Source organism: Bactrocera neohumeralis, unplaced genomic scaffold (assembly GCF_024586455.1).
Source record: "Bactrocera neohumeralis isolate Rockhampton unplaced genomic scaffold, APGP_CSIRO_Bneo_wtdbg2-racon-allhic-juicebox.fasta_v2 cluster11, whole genome shotgun sequence".
Lineage (NCBI taxonomy): Eukaryota > Metazoa > Arthropoda > Insecta > Diptera > Tephritidae > Bactrocera > Bactrocera neohumeralis.
In genome coordinates, this window is record NW_026089624.1 from 10,838,310 (window position 1) to 10,858,180 (window position 19,871).

Genomic DNA, 19,871 nt, shown 5'->3' on the forward strand with positions numbered 1-19,871 from the left:
CCGGCAGGTGTATATCATAATTTGGAGAACCTCCCCCTCTATGTCAACCCATTAATTTAACATGCTTAATTTCGGAATATGGGTTTGCCTAAATCACAGCCTCCAAATGATATGCTAAAGAGCCTTTTTAGTATAGAAAAAATTCGGTGCAAAAATATTATGAATCAACTTTGACTTCCATGTTTTACTTCTTAATTACATATGTGTTAGAACATAAATTCCCATTAAAATCATATTAAAGATATTTTAATGAAAACATTATCTCTTACTATGTACAATGGCCTTCTTTCATGCTTCTTTTACTGCTCTCTAGATGTGTGTAAAAATATCCAATTTACGTAGTTATTCGTTTAATTCGATAAATATGGATTAACATTCGAATCAGCAAAATCAACTAGAATTATGTCTACACTCGTCGTCAGAGATATAGAGATGCCCAACTCTCCTGTCACTGTAAATGTGAGAACCGCTCACCTACTAAACTTTGACAGTTGACTGAATCGGAAGGTCTTGACGTTTTGCAATTGGAATGACTGGAACGGCCAGACGAAATTATACCAAATATATATGTGAATGGAGGGATTTGTTGCCGCCGTTCAAGATCGCTAATAAAAATTGAAAACAATGAAAAATAAAGAAAATTCGAAATTTATATACTTATATATCATAAACCGTTTGGCAATGTGATGCATAGTAGTATTATATCGCGATTCTGTAAGCAGTCTCTAGTCACTATTTGAGACATTTTGAGGTAAAAACTGAATTTGTGACTAGTTACTATTCACTAAACAGTCTCTAGCATAAGTCTCAAAATATTGTCACCTGATACTTAGCAGGTCACAAAACTAAAAAGAACTCTTGTTTACCATTTTGAATATACTGAAGAGAGATCAACATCGATATTAATCGATTGTCGTTTTTTTATATTTTGTAAACAACTGAAACACGAAAAGGTTAAAAATAAATCAATCTTACATAAATTTCGTATATATTATGAAACAAAGCCAACATAAATTTTTATTATTATTGGTAATTATGTTTTTTGACCATGTCATAGAAAATTTAAAATTTGTTGTCGACATATTTATTTTCATTCAAGTGTAAAAATATCTCTGAATAATGAAATGTAATAGATTTTGTGATTGTCACTTACAGAACAGCAAAATCGTCTCAAGTCACAAAAATTGTCTCTAACTTAAAATCTCAAATGTAGAGACTTCTGACTGTATCACAGTACAGAATCACACTGTTAATTTTCTGTTACCAGTGATTAAAAACATTCATTAATTGAGAACTTACAGGCTTAATTCACCTTATTAAGTATTGAAAGTTCAAAAGTCAGTTGTTTTAATATACCATAAAATAATAAAAAGAGATTTAAATAGTTTCGCGGTATATTAGAAGTCCAATAAAAATAATTTTTAATTGTAATAAATGCTGGGTACTTTAATTTAAATGAGCAAAAATGATTATTTTGCTTGATCTGGCTACAATGAAAAATTATGCAAAAATGGGCTTATTTTGAGGCGCTCTCACACTGGGATAAGTTGGACATATTTTTATCCCTACTAGTCTTGTTTGATGTCTTCAATATATGCCGATTTTTAAATCTCTTCGGAAAACTTTCATATTTTCTTGGAAAAAAAACTTCATTCAATAGCCATGTGTTAATGGAGGTGGTAAATTTTTAGAATAGCATTCCTCCAGATCAAGAAAATATATATATGTGGCAGCACCATAAATGCTATTAATTTTTATTTCTCAATACATTCGTTTTGACTTTTTTTACATTATGCTTCATTCGATTGTACGTAGTTTTGACATATCAATAAAAGTTTTGGCAGAGATAAAGAGATGTATAACTGTAGCAATTGCTAAACGTCAAAACCTACTGAACTTTGACAGCTAATCGAGTTCAGTAGGTTTTGACGTTTATCAATTGGAAACAAGCGAGGGCCAGATTGAAATCTTACCAAGAAATATGTAAACGGAGGGATTTGTTGCATCGTTCAAGACCACTTAAAAAAAATGTAAAACAATGAAAATTAAATAAATTTGTGAAATTTAAAGGTATTTGATGAAACGTTTTGTAATTTGAAGCATCATAGTATTATTTTCATTGGAAAATGATTAAAAACATTTAATGATTTAGAGATAACAAGCTTAAATCCTTTTATTGGGTATTGAAAGGTCAAAAGTCAGTTGTTCTAATATACTTTAAAAAGATTTAAATAGTTTCTCCATATAATAAATAACCACTATACTATATAGTAATTTTTGCACTAAATGTTGGGTGTTTTCATTTAAATGCCCGAAAATTATTATTTTGTTCAATCTGACCACCTTGGAAAAATGCTATAAAAACAGCCAAATTCAACAAAGTACTTGCAAGCGTAACTCCAGCAAAATTAATAGAGATCCCAACAAGACGGGAGTAACCAATCCACAAATACATTTGCAAAGTTTCATCTTTTATACTTATGCATATCCACGTGTAACTTTTTGTCCTGAAATGGAAAACTCTATTGTAAAAGTAGCAACATTCATCATACGGTTGGAAATTTTTGAGTGTATGTGAATATGTGAATGTTCGTAAATGATTTGAAGAGCACCAGTTAAGTTGAAAATTTGTTATAATTTATAATTAGAATCTTTTCAGAACAACAGCCACACATATGTATTTCCTCGGTTAATCTCATAATATGCAATAGCAGTCATTGTACAATTGTGATCAACTCAAATCTGTCACCAATACAGGGCACTCGAAGTGTAACCAACTTCAGACAGTTCGCGCAGCTGTCGCATTGGAATCAGCTGTTTATTAATTTGCTGAATGACAGCTCGGAGTATTGTTCACAAGTGTACAAAAGCGTTTTGCCAAAAGTGAACGCAAAAAAAGTGATCAGCGATGGAATTCAAACGTAATAGTGTGATTGCTTTATATTTAGCTGGAAAATCACAGCCAGCAATTGTTTGTGAGCTCAAACACCTCAATGTGAATAAAGCTTTTGCTTATCGCACCTTCACTCGTTACAATGATACTGGTAGCATCGCAAAACGTGATGGAGGTAGTCATCAAAAGACTGCAACGTCACGTGAGATGGTTCGGAAAGTGAAGAAGCGACTTGAGCGAAATCCACGACGAAGTGTCAATCAAATGGCTAAAGAACTGAAAATATCCGACCACAGCATCCGACGCATATTGAAAAATGAGCTCAAGGTCAAGCCTTACAAGTTCCAAAAGCCCATGATCTCACACCGAAGGAGCAACAAATAAGACTTGAGAGAGCGAAGCAATTGCTTCGCTTGGTAGAAAGCGGTCAAATTCCGAACATTGTGTTTTCTGACGAAAAAATTTTTCCAATTGAGCAATTCGTAAACTCTCAAAACGATAGGGTTTACTTGACCGACCGTTCATACGAGAATCTAAGTCATCGGTTGGCCACCAAGAGGCAGCACCCGCCATAAATAATGGTTTGGACCGCTGTCACCGCAGATGGGCGCTCTCCAATTGTTTTCATCGAGCCTGGCGTCAAAGTAAATGCAAAATATTATCGGGAAAGTGTTCTGGAGTGAATGGTTGAAAAACAAGGTTCCGAACTTCATTACGACCACACAATGGCTTTCGAATTCACCAGATGCGAATCCAATGGATTATTCTCTCTGTGCCATTTTGGAAAGCAAGGTCCGAAGTAAAAAACACACCAGTCCCGAGATGCTAAAGAAAGCCATTGTCCGTGAGTGGGCCAAAATACCGGCAAGTCACATTCGGGCAGCTTGCGATTCGTTTTTTGACTGTCTCAAGGCCATAGTTAAGGCAAAAAATGATCATATCGAGCAGAAGTGAATTGGTCCTGAATTTATGATTATTTTCACACATTTTGTATTTTAAAATAAATAAATATAATTTTATGGCTTTTTTAATTGGTTACACTTCCGAGTGTCGGACCCTGTAGTAACAGATTCACAGGCTAGCTCAAAACGAACAAGCTTAAAGATGCAGTTAATAGCGTTATAAAAAATTTGTGGGTCCTACAAATACCACGCAGTATTATTTTGTTATGTAATATTATTATATAATATTACTTGTTTATTAAATTTAAATAAGAAAAAGTAAAATGTGGATTTATTTAAATGTTTATAGTTTAATTTAATTAATTTGAATTGAAAAATGTGCATAAAGTGTGTTAAATGTAGTGAAATAGCTTGTTGAAATGTTAGCGATTTGGGAATTTTCGAATACATATCCCGTAAACTAAGCGTTAGCGGTACCTATATCCCTATATATTTTTTTAATCAGCAGGACTTCCTCTTTCCAACGGTACCTTCAGATCGCGGCGCCAAAGAAATCAGAATTTTGCCTTCTACCACTACAACATCAACATACCATTTCCTTTTTTTGACTTGTTTTTAAAATATGAATTGTCAAGAAAAGAGAAAAAAAATTGTATGTGAATGGACCTTGAATCACCGGCAGGTGTATATCCTTAATTTGGAGAACCTCCTCTATGTCAACCCATTAATTTAACATGCTTAATTTCGGAATATGGGCTTGCCTAAATCACAGCCTCCAAATGATATGCTGAAGAGCCTTTTTAGTATAGAAAAAATTCGGTGCAAAAATATTATGAATCATTTTTGACCGTTGACTTCCATGTTTTACTTCTTAATTACATATGTATGTGTTAGAACATAAATTCCCATTAAAATCATATTAAAGATATTTTAATGAAAACATTATCTCTTACTATGTACAATGGCCTTCTTTCATGCTTCTTTTACTGCTCTCTAGATGTGTGTAAAAATATCCAATTTACGTAGTTATTCGTTTAATTAACTGCTTGCCGGTTTTTGGTGATTGCAGTATTCGATAAGTATGGATTAACATTCGAATCAGCAAAATCAACTAGAATTATGTCTACACTCGTCGTCAGAGATATAGAGATGCGCAACTCTCCTGTCACTGTAAATGTGAGAACCGCTCACCTACTAAACTTTGACAGTTGACTGAATCGGAAGGTCTTGACGTTTTGCAATTGGAATGACTGGAACGGCCAGACGAAATTATACCAAATATATATGTGAATGGAGGGATTTGTTGCCGCCGTTCAAGATCGCTAATAAAAATTGAAAACAATGAAAAATAAAGAAAATTCGAAATTTATATATATATATATCATGAACCGTTTGGCAATGTGATGCATAGTAGTATTATATCGCGATTCTGTAAGCAGTCTCTAGTCACTATTTGAGACATTTTGAGGTAAAAAGTCAATTTGTGACTAGTTACTATTCACTAAATAGTCTCTAGCATAAGTCTCAAAATATTGTCACCTGATACTTAGCAGGTGACTTCGATTACATTTAAGCATTTCTACTCTTACTGAAGTTGAAAAGATTAAGAGCAGCTATTTTTGCCATTCAAGAAAAATATCTCTGCATCGCTCAATATATAGTATCAAAAGAAAACATTGTCATAAGTCTTGTTTAATAAAATTTATTTTGTATCACAGTAAAATTTTCCATGATATACTGGACGCAGACTCATTTGAAGTCGATTTTCAGCGAAATCAGATCTTTGTTTGTTTACATTTTTTCCTTTTTGTAGTGTCTAAATCAGCTGTGATAATTAATAAAATTCAAAAGTAGATGCCGCAACAGTTTACTCCAATGAAGTATTTTGAACTGTTCATTTTTGTTGGCGAAATTTTGATAAATTTATGTGATTAGTTTGATAAACCACTTGTAAGCTCTCACGTCACAACACAAACACTAAAAAGAACTTTTGTTTACCATTTTGAATATACTGAAGAGAGATCAACATCGATATTAATCGATTGTCGTTTTTTTATATTTTGTAAACAACTGAAACACGAAAAGGTTAAAAATAAATCAATCTTACATAAATTTCGTATATACATATTATGAAACAAAGCCAACATAGATTTTTGTTATTATTGGTAATTATGTTTTTTGACCATGTCATAGAAAATTTAAAATTTGTTGTCGACATATTTATTTTCATTTAAGTGTAAAAATATCTCTGAATAATGAAATGTAATAGATTTTGTGATTGTCATTTACAGAACAGCAAAATCGTCTCAAGTCACAAAAATTGTCTCTAACTTAAAATCTCAAATGTAGAGACTTGTGACTGTATCACAGTACAGAATCACACTGTTAATTTTCTGTTACCAGTGATTAAAAACATTCATTAATTGAGAACTTACAGGCTTAATTCACCTTATTAAGTATTGAAAGTTCAAAAGTCAGTTGTTTTAATATACCATAAAATAATAAAAAGAGATTTAAATAGTTTCGCGGTATATTAGAAGTCCAATAAAAATAATTTTTAATTGTAATAAATGCTGGGTACTTTAATTTAAATGCCCAAAAATGATTATTTTGCTTGATCTGGCTACAATGGAAAATTATACAAAAATGGGCTTATTTTGAGGCGCTCTCACACTGGGATAAGTTGGACATATTTTTATCCCTACTCGTCGTGTTTGATGTCTTCAATATATGCCGATTTTTGAATCTCTTCGGAAAACTTTCATATTTTCTTGGAAAAAAAAACTTCATTCAATAGCCATGTGTTAATGGAGGTGGTAAATTTTTAGAATAGCATTCCTCCAGATCAAGAAAATATATATATGTGGCAGCACCATAAATGCTATTAATTTTTAATTCTCAATACATTCGTTTTGACTTTTTTTACATTATGCTTTATTCGATTGTACGTAGTTTTGACATATCAATAAAAGTTTTGGCAGAGATAAAGCGATGTCCAACTCCTCTCTCACTCTCTCACTGGAGGGATTTGTTGCATCGTTCAAGACCACTTATAAAAAATGTAAAACAATGAAAATTAAATAAATTTGTGAAATTTAAAGGTGTTTGATGAAACGTTTTGTAATTTGAAGCATCATAGCATTATTTCCATTGGGAAATGATTAAAAACATATAATGATTGAGAGCTAACAAGCTTAAATCCTTTTATTGGGTATTGAAATGACAAAAGTCAGTTGTTCTTATATTCTTTAAAAAGATTTAAATAGTTTCTCCATATAATAAATAACCACTATTTAGTAATTTTTATACGTACTAAATGTTGGGTGTTATTATTTTGTTCAATCTGATAAAATGTTATGCTATAAAAATTGTTATTTTGTTCGTGTGCTCTGATACAGCCAAATTCAAAAAAGTACTTGCAAGCGTAACTCCAGCAAAATTAATAGAGATCCCAACAAGACGGGAGTAACCAATTCACAAATACATTTGCAAAGTTTCGTCTTTTATACTAATGCATATCCATATGTAACTTTTTGTCCTGAAATGGAATCACACACACACACATATGTATTTCATTACGGTTGGAAATTTCATCGCCATTCGAATATTTGAAGGTTCGTAAATGATTTGAAGAGCATCAGTTATGTTGCAAATATGCTAGAATTTATAATTAGAATCTTTTCAGAACAACAGCCACACATATGTATTTCCTCGGTTAATCTCATAATTTGCAATAGCAGTCATTGTACAATTGCGATCAACTCAAATCTGTCACCAATACAGGGCACTCGAAGTGTAACCAACTTCAGAGAGTTCGCGCAGCTGTCGCATTGGAATCAGCTGTTTATTAATTTGCTGAATGACAGCTCGGAGTATTGATCACAAGTGTACAAAAGCATTTTGCCACAAGTGAACGCAAAAAAAGTGATCAGCGATGGAATTCAAACGTAATAGTGTGATTGCTTTATATTTAGCTGGAAAATCACAGCCAGATATTGTTCGTGAGCTCAAACACCTTAATGTGAATAAAGTTTTTGTTTGTCAGACCATCACCCGTTACAATGATACTGGAAGCATCGCAAAACGTCATGGAGGTGGTCATCAAAATACTGCAACTGCAACGTGACGTGAGATGGTTCGGAAAGTGAAGAAGCGACTTGAGCGAAATCCGCGACGAAGTGTCAATCAAATGGCTAAAGAACTGAAAATATCCGACCACAGCATCCGACGCATATTGAAAAATGAGCTCAAGGTCAAGCCTTACAAGTTTCAAAGGGCCCATGATCTCACACCGAAGCAGCAACAAATAAGACTTGAGAGAGCGAAGCAGTTGCTTCGCTTGGCCGAAAGCGGTCAAATTCCGAACATTGTGTTTTCTGACGAAAAAATTTTTCCAATTGAGCAATTCGTAAACTCTCAAAACGATAGGGTTTACTTGACCGACCGTTCATACGAGAATCTAAGTCATCGGTTGGTCACCAGGAGGCAGCACCCGCCATAAATAATGGTTTGGACTGCTGTCACCGCAGATTGGGTGCTCTCCAATTGTTTTCATCGAGCCTGGCGTTAAAGTAATTGCGACATATTATCGAGAAAATGTTCTGAAGGCTGTTTTGAAGCCGTGGGCAAACAAACATTTCGGTCGCAAACCATGGACGTTTCAACAAGACTCAGCACCGTCTCACAAAGCGCTTGTGAACCAAGAATGGCTGAAAAACAACGTTCCGAACATCATTACGACCACACAATGGCTCTCGAATTCACCAGATGCGAATCCAATGGATTATTCTTTTTAGGCCATTTTGGATAGCAAGGTCCGAAGTAAAAAACTCACCAGTCTCGAGATGCTAAAGAAAGCCATTGTCCGTGAGTGGGCCAAAATACCGGCAAGTCACATTCGGGCAGCTTGCGATTCGTTTTTTGACTGTCTCAAGGCCATAGTTAAGGCAAAAAATGATCATATCGAGCAGAAGTGAATTGGTCCTGAATTTATGATTATTTTCACACATTTTGTATTTTAAAATAAATAAATATAATTTTCCAAACCGAGCTTATGGCTTTTTTAATTGGTTACACTTCGAGTGTCGGACGCTGTAGTAACAGATTCACAGGCTAGCTCAAAAAGAACAAGCTTAAAGATGCAGTTATTAGCGTTATAAAAAAATGTGGATCCTACAAATACCATGCAGTATTATTTTATTACGTAATATTATTATATAATATTACTTGTTTATTAAATTTAAATAAGAAAAAAACCATATGCATGGAAAAGTTGTTTATACTCATTTTAATTTGAAATATAATTTATAGACACACTTGTTTTTATTAGAACTAAGATTGCTAAATAAAGAAAGTGGAATTATATCGAAATAGAGAAATTCAGCGATATTTGCTTATTATCATATAGTAGCGCTCCATTTCCTCATAATTGTTAGCACATAAATGATGTTCACTATGAGTGTAAAAAGTGATTTTTAAAATATACATTTCTTGCTTATAAAATCTGCAAAGTGTAAAATGTGGATTTATTTAAATGTTTGTAATTTAATTTAATTAATTTGAATTGAAAAATGTGCATAAAGTGTGTTAAATGTAGTGAAATAGCTTGTGGCTAAATCCTCGACTTTTCGATCGCCGTAACGATCATTATAGTTTTTCACAATTGTTAAAATTAAAGAAACGAATTAAAGTTAACTAATAATCCCCCGCTTGTTCATATTGAAAATCGAAGTTAATTAAATCAACATTGAAATCACTATGAGATAACTTAACCGGGTGTTTTATTTAAATAAGTGAAAGTGGTAAGTGTCACAAAGATCAAAGTGAAGTGGGCATCTACTCCAACACTGCAATTTGAACATTGGTCCTTCGAACCGCAAAAAAAGGCACTATTTGCAAAAAAAAAACAATACAAAGATTCAAGCGGTAAAATAATTAAAGTGACACATACAAAAATACAAAAATTTAATTAAATAATTTACACAAAACAGTTCCATGGTGTGATTCCCAAATCAAAATAAAAATAAAATAAAAAATAATTACAATAATAAAACAAAAAAAGAAGGGTAAACCGTGTGTGCAGTTATAAAAAAAAGTACAAAATACATATATGTACATACGAGACAGTGCTAAAAACCAAAAAAAAAAAACCAAATACGGAAAATCGGGCGCGAAATAAATTATCAAAACAAAAAAAACATCCACACAGGCGCGGAGCTCAATACATGAATAAAACAAAATCTTTGTGAAAAGTAAATATTAATAAACGTAATACGAGTACAATTAAATTTAAATAAAAACCGCACAGGAAGCAGATGGAACGCAGTGGCATAAACTAGCCCACCCCCCCCCCCCCTCATTTTTAACCGCATATAAAGCCCCCAAAGTCCCTTGAAGCGGCACAAAGTGAGTGTATCAACTCCATCTATTATTTTAAATAATTTATGCTTATTTGCGTATATGTCTGTTGGAATTTACAGTTGATCTCTCTAAAAACTGCATGCGATCCTGTAAATTTTAATAGAACGGTTGCTACCAAACTGTCCGAACTTACGGTTGATTTCCGGGAAACCGAAAAAAGTTTGGTACATTACATATGTACCAGAGAGCTGCATTGGGTGTGTTCGAACCTGTTCGATCACCCTCATTAAAAATCGAGCACGAGCGAGCGCCACACTCGGCAGCAATGGGTTCGATCGAGTGGCACACCCGGCAGCTGCTTTCTGTGTGTTCGAGTCTGTTTGATCATACTCTCTTCAAAACGATCACAAGCGAGTGTCCACCAGAGAGCAGCTTCGGGTTCAAGTAGCAAACTCGGATTTTGTGTATATTATATTTTCGGGTGTGTCGTGCACGTGTTGATTGTGATCAACACACTCGAGTGGCACTCGAAGACCAAAGAATAATAGATAAACATACGTACACACATATGTATGTTTGTTGGCGTCGGGATGTCGCGTTCTGTCTTAGCTTCGTTGGTTGAATTAGACGTATGTATGTACATATTACATATTAAATAATAATAATTCAATTAAAGAATAGAATTCACTCAAAACTTATTTCATTTATTAATTAACACATTATAAATAAAAAACAAACATTTCATTGCACTTAAATATTTCTTAAATATTTTGATTTTTTTAAAACATAAATTTCAAGAAAAAAATAATAAATAATAGAAATACATTATATTATTAGTTAAAAAACATATGAGATCGTGTTAAGTTTTATAATTTTTAATCAGTATAATTTTTATAGTACGAATTTAAGAACAACAAGCTGTCTACCGATCCGGGTCCCAGTCTATTTCTTTTTTCTGATATTATGTTGCCAGCTAAAGAAAAAGATCTCTCGGCCGCTGCAATGCTAGCTGGCATTGAATGAATCTGACATGCAAGTTTTGATAAATGAGGGTATTTCTTCTGATTTATTTGCCACCACTCCATCAAATTGAAAGCTTCAGTCATCTCAACTACTTCCTTGCTATATCTTTCTACTTCGTCTTCAGGGTTTTCTGTGGTATTTGAGACAGATGGCTTAAGCAAATTTGAGAAAAAGAATGCATCATTGCTTTTATTGGAATTCGTAGCTGGGAAACTTGAATGACTTTGTTCTAAGTCACTTTCATTAAAAGAAAAACGTGATGTCGAAGCAGAAACGGGAGTGGTTGGGCTTACGGAGTCGTTTTCCGTCAATAACACAGACGATGATTGTGTAGAAGTTGGTGTATTATATTGAATTTGAGAAATGCAAAAATTCTTTATACAATGTAAGTCATCTCAAATTGGCCATATACTCAAATTGGCGACCCATACTTCCTCAATTTTTTGTTTAATATTCGCTTTTAACATCGATATTGCAGCTATGTCATCACTATTCGGTTCGCAAAAATTTTTTATTTTTAAAATAGATGGAAAACATAACACAGCGATGGAGTACTACAAAGTTGTAATTTCTTGAACACAGTTTCAAAATCCGTGCACAATTCAAACAAGACTTTTAAAATCGGTATATTAACGTGTAGCAATCGTTGGCTTTCTCCGTTATCAATTAGAACGTTGTTAATTTCAAACCAATTGTCAATTATGGATTTAATCATTCCGTAGTGGGAATTCCACCGAGTTGGACATTGGGCTTTCAATGAAGTGGGTAGTAAATGCTGTAAATTTGCTTTTTTAAAATATTTTACAATTTTTTTGCAAGACTCTAAGGCATCTGTCAGCTCTTTTGTGTCCGCGAACGACTTATCCAAAACATTGGAAAATAGATGGCTGCTGCAGTTTATGCGTATATTTTTTGCAATGCTTTTAACATATTACTTCCCCTGTCAGTAGTAAATTTAACTGTGTCCATATTCTGAACTCCATATTCCTTGAACAAATCATCAAGCTTCTTAAAGATATAATCACCCGTAGATCTCTGAAAATCCATGGACTTCATACCCAGCACCATATCATAAAATTTTAGGTCTTTTTGGTAGTGGAAGGTGACGCCTAAGAAGTTCCGCTTTACGTAGTCCTCCGTCCACATGTCGATTGTAGCTGAAGCTCCACCGCTGGTCACAATGCTATTTATTTCATCTTTAAGTTCTTTTTTTTTCACTTGCGTACTTTTGGACTTTGCGGGAAATTGTTGTTGCGTTAGGTAGCAAATTTTCTACATCAACGTTCTCGCCATAAGTTGCACCGATCTTAATAAAGAATTTTACCAGTTTCGAGAAGCCAGAACCTTGCACTGCCGAAAATGGCCGGCAGTCTTCAATAATCCACGATGTACATCTTTCAATGGCCTTTTTTTTATCTGACGCTGTGACAGTTTTTAACTGTTGACCCTCTTTTATTTTCTTACAGCATGGGTGACGAACCAGATTAGATGTCTGACCTTTGCAATATTTTAACACTTTTAAACAAGAGCGACAGTACACGAAACCTTCTACTACAGTTTCATCTGGCTTTAATATTTCCGACAGAACGTTCCAGACGAAACTTCGGCCTTTGCGCCTACCAGGCAAGGTGTAGGTGCCATTGGAAATGTTCTCACAAACCGAATTTTCTATTGTTGTCATTATGAATTATAAAAAGTAAACAAAACAAACAAAACCACTAACCGTTGACAATCACTACGCAATAATAGCATGACTGCCTATTACACACATACATATTGTCAAATTTTGTGCACACTCGTGTGTAACTCGATCACATTCAATACGATCGGGTTAGAGTTTCAGCTCGTTCACAAACGAGTGTCAACTCGGCACTCTATTAAAACAAACAGATATGCTTGTGGTTCGAGTGTCGCGAAAGGCTCGTTCGTTTTGAACATATCTCCTAGCGATCAATACATGTATTCATACTGAAAAGTTTGATCAAACAAAATCAGAATGGACATTCGATTGTGCACGAAAACGATATACCCGTTGCAGCTCTCTGATATGTACATCCAAATATATGTATGAAAGGTATATAGTATGATATATATGTACATATGTATATACATATATATATATATAAATATATATATACCGGCATATACATATCTGATAAAAGGCCTACTTATGCTTACATTTGTGTATCTAAACACACAACACTAAAAATCAAAAAAAAAAAAATAAAAAACCAAATTTCAAGTATTCACTTGAGAAAATTTTCCAGCAATACCCCTTATACTCAAAACAGTATAAGCAGGATTGTGCAAAAAGTAAGCTAGGGCAATTGAGAAATTTAAAAAGAGAAAAGAAAAATAACAAAACCAAACAAAACAAAGTGAGATACAAAATTAATGCGACATACACCCACATGCATGTTTAAACAGCAAAACTAAAATTTTTACATATTAACCAAAAGTGCATACCTGCACTTCACCGATTTTCTATTCCCGCGTGATTCGTACGGCAAATATTATATACATACATACATACGGCATACAATTTGCCTATGCCGGTATATACAACGTAAATTAAAGTAAAATTTCTCAAATGTTACAAAATTCCGGAAAGATAAAGCGGTAAATGCGAAATTTTAATTTATTAAAAATTTTAAAATTTGCTAATTAAAAAACAAAAAAGAAAAAAATTAGACGGTCAAAATAAAACAAGAAATTTTAAGAGTTGGTAGAAAGAAAAAGCAAATACATACGTATTGCCATTTTCAAGTGTTCACACACACATACTTGTATTCAAAGACCAAATCGACACCTGTCCAGCAATACCCCTTGTTCTAGTTAAAGCACAAGCAAGCAGGATTGCAAACAAAGCAAAAAAAATAAATTTTTAGCATCTTACGTATGCACATAAACACGCACATATTGTGCAAACTCATATACAAAGGTCATCAACATTTTCCTCATTTTACATTATCGCTCGTATACGCAAGTATTTACTAACGAGTACGAAACATTAAATAAAATAAAAAACAAAAACAAGAACAAACTAATAACTAAAGACAAAAGCACCGGGGATAACTAAAACGAAATACGCGTTCGTTATTTGATACATTGCGTATACAACAAAAATAAAAAAAAAACATTTTATCTTAAAGATTTCACGCGTACTTATTATCATCAGAAGTACACTGAGAGAATTTTTTTTCTCATATGTATATATATTTCAATTTTATCATACTATTTAAATCAGTGGTTCCCAAACTTATTTTGTCTACCGCCCACTTTGAGAATAAATATTTTTTTAGCGCCCCCATTTTTTCACCTATTTAAAAACCACTATAACTTCAAATTAATTATTTTGTCCTATATATGTATATTAACGGAGAATTCTAAACGAAACTTTTACTATAATCAGCAACTTGAAACCTAAGCGCAGTAGGTAACATTCAACGACGCTTAGGTCTCAAGTTAACTCTTACGGGCTCCACCTGCCAATAAGAATGATTATTGAAACACAAATTTATAGTATTAAAACAGAGAATATTTTATTAAAAATAAAACTAAAATAATCGATCCGTATATAAAAACTAACGTGAAGGATGAATCTGATGCTGTTTAATAAATTTGTCAATATCAGGTTCCAATTTACTCAAGAACAGTCGCAAGTCGCCACGTTCGGTAAGAAGCAAACGATTTCTATTTTTAGTAAGCAGTGTTGTCACAGCACTAAATCCACGTTCACACAAATATGACGATGGGAATGCTATCAAGAATCGTTGAACGATTGACCATAATCCAGGGTACAATTGCGAGATCGGTTTTTGTAGCCAAAATTCTTGGTAACCATTTTTAAACTTGATTTTTATTTCCTCGTTTGTTGTCAATTCTATAAGTTCTTCCTCCAGCTGAGGTAACATTGCTGTGTTGACATTTGAAAACGGATCCAACACCCAGTCTGGTATTTCCAAGTTCAAAATGTCCTGGTATCGTTCGGTAAAGTCAATGTGGAGGTTTTCCAAATGTTGGCAGTAGGCAAACAATTCGTCGTTACTGCATGATACTGATAAATTCGGAAAATTGTGAAACTCACTTCTGCCCGATTCTTTTTGTGTAGAAGCAGTTTGGCTGCGAAAGCAGCAACGACGTTTTTTGTTTTAATAAAATTTAGTTTATCGCCTTGGAGTTGGAGATTCATGTCGTTGAACAATTTATACAGGTCTGTCATGTAAGCTATATCATTCTTTGATGTTAAGAGCTTGTCTTGAAATCGTCGTCATTAGTAACACAAAGCTGATGAAATAATCTATCATTCAAAGAGCTGTTGCGGATTTTATTGACTGCTTTGATGACATATTGCAGTGATTGAAATAGTTTTTCACTTAAGTTTCTAGCAACTAAATGTTGTCTATGAATAACGCAATGTACACCAAGGACATCTGGAATTTTATTTTTCAAGTATGCTATGAAGCCTTTATGGCACCCTGTCATAGCCGGAGCGCCATCCGTAGCAACTGAAATAATATTTTTCTAAGGAATTTCTTTCTCATCGCAAAACTTTTCCTATATATTGAATATGGTTTCGCCTTTTGTATCGGTCTCTAAATTTCTATCAAATAATAGTTCTTCACATATTTTCTCATCTTTAATAAAACTCAAGTAAGACCACAACAATGCTTCATTAGTTGGTAAAGTGGACTCATCCAGCTGAATTGAAAATTGACTTGACCTCAGGTGATCGCACAATGATTCTTCAATGTTTTCAGCCATTTCATCAATTCGTCTTTGCACAGAATTATTACTCAAAAGAATTTTTCGCCGAACATACTTTTGCTACACTTGGCTGAGTATTATGCTTCTTCTCTAGGTCTTGAAAATATGCTTCATTCTTGTCTCTCTTATCTGGATGCATTTTATTCAAATGATCTTGCAGTCTTAAAGGCTTCATTGCTTCATTCGAAAATGTTTTTAGACATAGAAGACACAAAGGCGAGGATGGGTTTGTGGGATTTTCAATGAATCCGAATTTAATGTATTCCGCACAGTATTGCCGTCTCTTCTTTTTTACTTCCGACATTGTTTTGCTTTGAAAAATACGTTTAACTTCGCGAGTAGTGTAAAAGAGGCGTAAGTAATGCTCATCTATTGCGCGAGTTGTGGAATGTATTCCTTATATGTAATAGTAACAAACATCAAAACAGCCTAGAGTTGGAACAATTGAAATGCACTATCACTACAACAAACCATCCTAAACAAACAAGTATCAAAACAACATTGAGTTTGAATACCACAACAACATTATCTTAAAACAAAGCAAATGTATCGAAGCAAACAGTATACATATACGAGTATGTAAACAAACCTAAACAAATAATATAATCTGTATCTTAACAAAATATCAACTAGTAATAAGTAAACATACTAGTTAGTATAAATAGAAGTAAGAACCATGTAATAAGTTAGTCTTAAGAGTATAAATAAAGAGTACACATTTCGGTGCAGCTCAAAATATATTCTTTTGACTCATTTTTACTTCCGGTAAAAATTAACTCGCGCAAAACCACAAATGAATATAAAATAAATATTACATTGTTTATATAGGAATGCTTAAGCACAATTATTATATAGTAGTCCAAAAATATGAATTCTTATTTTTCCTAGAAATACATTTGTTAAAAAAGGATCTTTCTCCTTTTCGTATTATCTTATTTTTCCCAGAAATACATTTGTAAGAAAGGATAAAGATCCTTTTTTTTATTTTCCACATAAAAGATTTAAGGAGTTCAAAAGCTCAAAACGAAATGCTAATGAAAGCCATTGTCCGTGAGTGGGCCAAAATACCGGCAAGTCACATTCGGGCAGCTTGCGATTCGTTTTTTGACTGTCTCAAGGCCATAGTTAAGGCAAAAAATGATCATATCGAGCAGAAGTGAATTGGTCCTGAATTTATGATTATTTTCACACACTTTGTATTTTAAAATAAATAAGTATAATTTTCCAAACCGAGTTTATGGCTTTTTTAATTGGTTACACTTCGAGTGTCGGACGCTGTAGTAACAGATTCACAGGCTAGCTCAAAAAGAACAAGCTTCAAGATGCATAATGCAGATGTTATAAAAAAATGTGGATCCTACAAATACCACGCAGTATTATTTTATTACGTAATAATATTATATAATATTAATTGTTTATTAAATTTAAATAAGAAAAGAACCATATGCATGCAAAGATTGTTTATACTCATTTTAATTTGAAATATAATTTATAGACACACTAGTTTTTATTAAAACTAAGATTGCTAAATAAAGAAAGAGGAATTATATCGAAATAGAGAAATTCAGCGTAATTTGCTTATTATCATATAGTAGCGCTCCATTTCTTCGTAATTGTTAGCACATAAATGATGTTCACTACGAGTGTAAAAAGTGATTTTTAAAATATACATTTCTTGCTCATAAAATCTGCAAAAAAGTGTAAAATGTGGATTTATTTAAATGTTTATAATTTAGTATAATTAATTTGAATTGAAAAATGTGCATAAAGTGTGTTAAATGTAGTGAAATAACTTGTGGCTAAATGAGATAAGACCGGGTGTTTTATTTCAATAAGTGAAAGTGGTAAGTGTCACAAAGATCAAAGTGAAGTGGGCATCTACTCCAACACTGCTTCTTTGAACAGCTTGTTGAAATGTTAGAATTTTGGGAATTTTCGAATACATATCCCGTATACTAAGCGTTTGCGGTACCTATATCCCTATATATTTTTTTAATCAGCAGAACTTTCTCTTTCCAACGGTACCTTCAGATCGCGGCGCCAAAGAAATCGGAATTTTGCCTTCTACCCTTTTCTTTTTTTGACTTTTTTTTTTTTGTCAAGCAAAGAGAAAAAAAAATTGTATGTGAATGGACCTTGAATAACCGGCAGATGTATATCCTTAATTTGGAGAACCTCCCCTATGTCAACCCATTAATTTAACATGCTTAGTTTTGGAATATGGGCTTGCCTAAATCACAGCCTCCAAATGATATGTACAAGTACAGAAAAAATTCGGTGCAAAAATATTATGAATCAACTTTGACCGTTGACTTCCATGTTTTACTTCTTAATTACATATGTATGTGTTAGAACATAAATTCTCATTAAAATCATATTAAAGATATTTTAATGAAAACATTATCTCTTACTATGTACAATGGGCTTCTCTCTTTCTGACTTCTTTTTCTTCTCTCTAGATGTGTGTAAAAATATCCAATTTACGTAGTTATTTGTTTAATTAACTGCTTGCCGGTTTTTGGTTATTACAGTATTCGATAAGTATGGCCTGCTGGTATTACAGGCAACCACTTTGCAGACCTCGCTGCGAAAAATGTAGCCAGGACTCCTGCCTTAACATACTACGTCTCATCCAAGCAAGACATTCTTAACCTTATTAAGCACAAAAGGCATCAAAAAAACGCAAGCGAATGGAAAACATTTAAACATCACCACGCGGTCATAAACCCAGCCAGAAATCGTATAATCTACTCGTCAACAGTTCCAACTAGCGCAATGAAGACATATACTCGATTAAGGATTGGACACACTATCATAACACACGCCCACTTACTATCGGGTAGAAGCCCATCCATTTGCCCCCTTTGCGATGACACCGCTTCTATCAAACACTTACTCACACTCTGTCCGATGCTTCACCCAACAGCTCACAACTCTGGCAACATTGATCTCATAAAACTACTAAGTGAACCTTCAGAAAAAAACGTGATGATTGTAGTATATAGATTCTTAAAAACAAACGATTTGTTAAAATGTATTTAAGCAACTTACATCTTTACTAACCCTTAGCAAATAGAATTTTTCACCTAGATATAATTACAAGACGGCTGAAGGCCTCGTAGCCAGTGCTGCGTTTATGTATTTATATAATAAAACTTTTTTTGTTATATGAATTATTATAAATAAATAAATAAATAAATAAGTATGGATTGAAGTGAGAGAGCAATTGCTAAACGTCAAAAATATGTAAACGGAGGGATTTGTTGCATCGTTCAAGACCACTTATAAAAAATGTAAAACGATGAAAATTAAATAAATTTGTGAAATTTAAAGGTATTTGATGAAACGTTTAGTAATTTGAAGCATCATAGTATTATTTTCTTTGGAAAATGATTAAAAACATTTAATGATTGAGAGCTAACAAACTTAAATCCTTTTATTATGTATTTAAAGGGCAAAAGTCAGTTGTTCTAATATACTTTAAAAGATTTAAATAGTTTCTCCATATAATAAATAACCACTATACTATATAGTAATTTTTTTCGTACTAATTGTTGGGTGTTTTAATTTAAATGCCCAAAAATTATTATTTTGTTCAATCTGGCCACACTGGAAAATGTTATAAAAAACGCTAATTTTGAAGCGCTCTCACACTGGAATAAGTTGAACATCCCTTTATTTCTGGTTCTTCACATGTGTGCCAGAGATAAAGAGATGTCCAACTCCTCTCTCACTGGAAGTGAGAGAGCAATTGCTAAACGTCAAAACCACCTAAACTTTGACAGTTGATCGAGTTCAGAAGGTTTTGACGCCAATTAAGGGTGGTGGGGCGGTTATTCGCACTCCCTCTGTTCTTGAGAGGGAGAAAGTTGCGAATAACAAGAAATTCGAGGAGGTGGGGTTGGACGTCTCTGTCAACCGGAAGT

At 33.3% G+C, this 19,871-nt stretch overlaps 1 protein-coding gene across 9 annotated transcripts in view; it reads right to left on the reverse strand.

Moving 5' to 3' along the window:
* LOC126765682 (uncharacterized) overlaps positions 1 to 4,901 on the reverse strand; it is a 69,187-nt gene extending 64,286 nt beyond the window's left edge. For 2 of the 9 annotated variants that reach the window (XR_007668526.1, XR_007668525.1), the window contains exons 1-2: positions 4,749 to 4,898; positions 4,472 to 4,665 (exon numbers count right to left, since the gene is read on the reverse strand). The gene's annotated coding sequence lies outside the window, so the exon portion shown is untranslated. Of the gene's footprint in view, positions 1 to 269; positions 343 to 4,471; positions 4,666 to 4,748 lie in introns of those variants that run through there. The other 7 variants (XM_050483399.1, XM_050483394.1, XM_050483402.1 and 4 more) reach the window with 5 other exon arrangements.
* Positions 4,902 to 19,871: the final 14,970 nt, after the last annotated feature.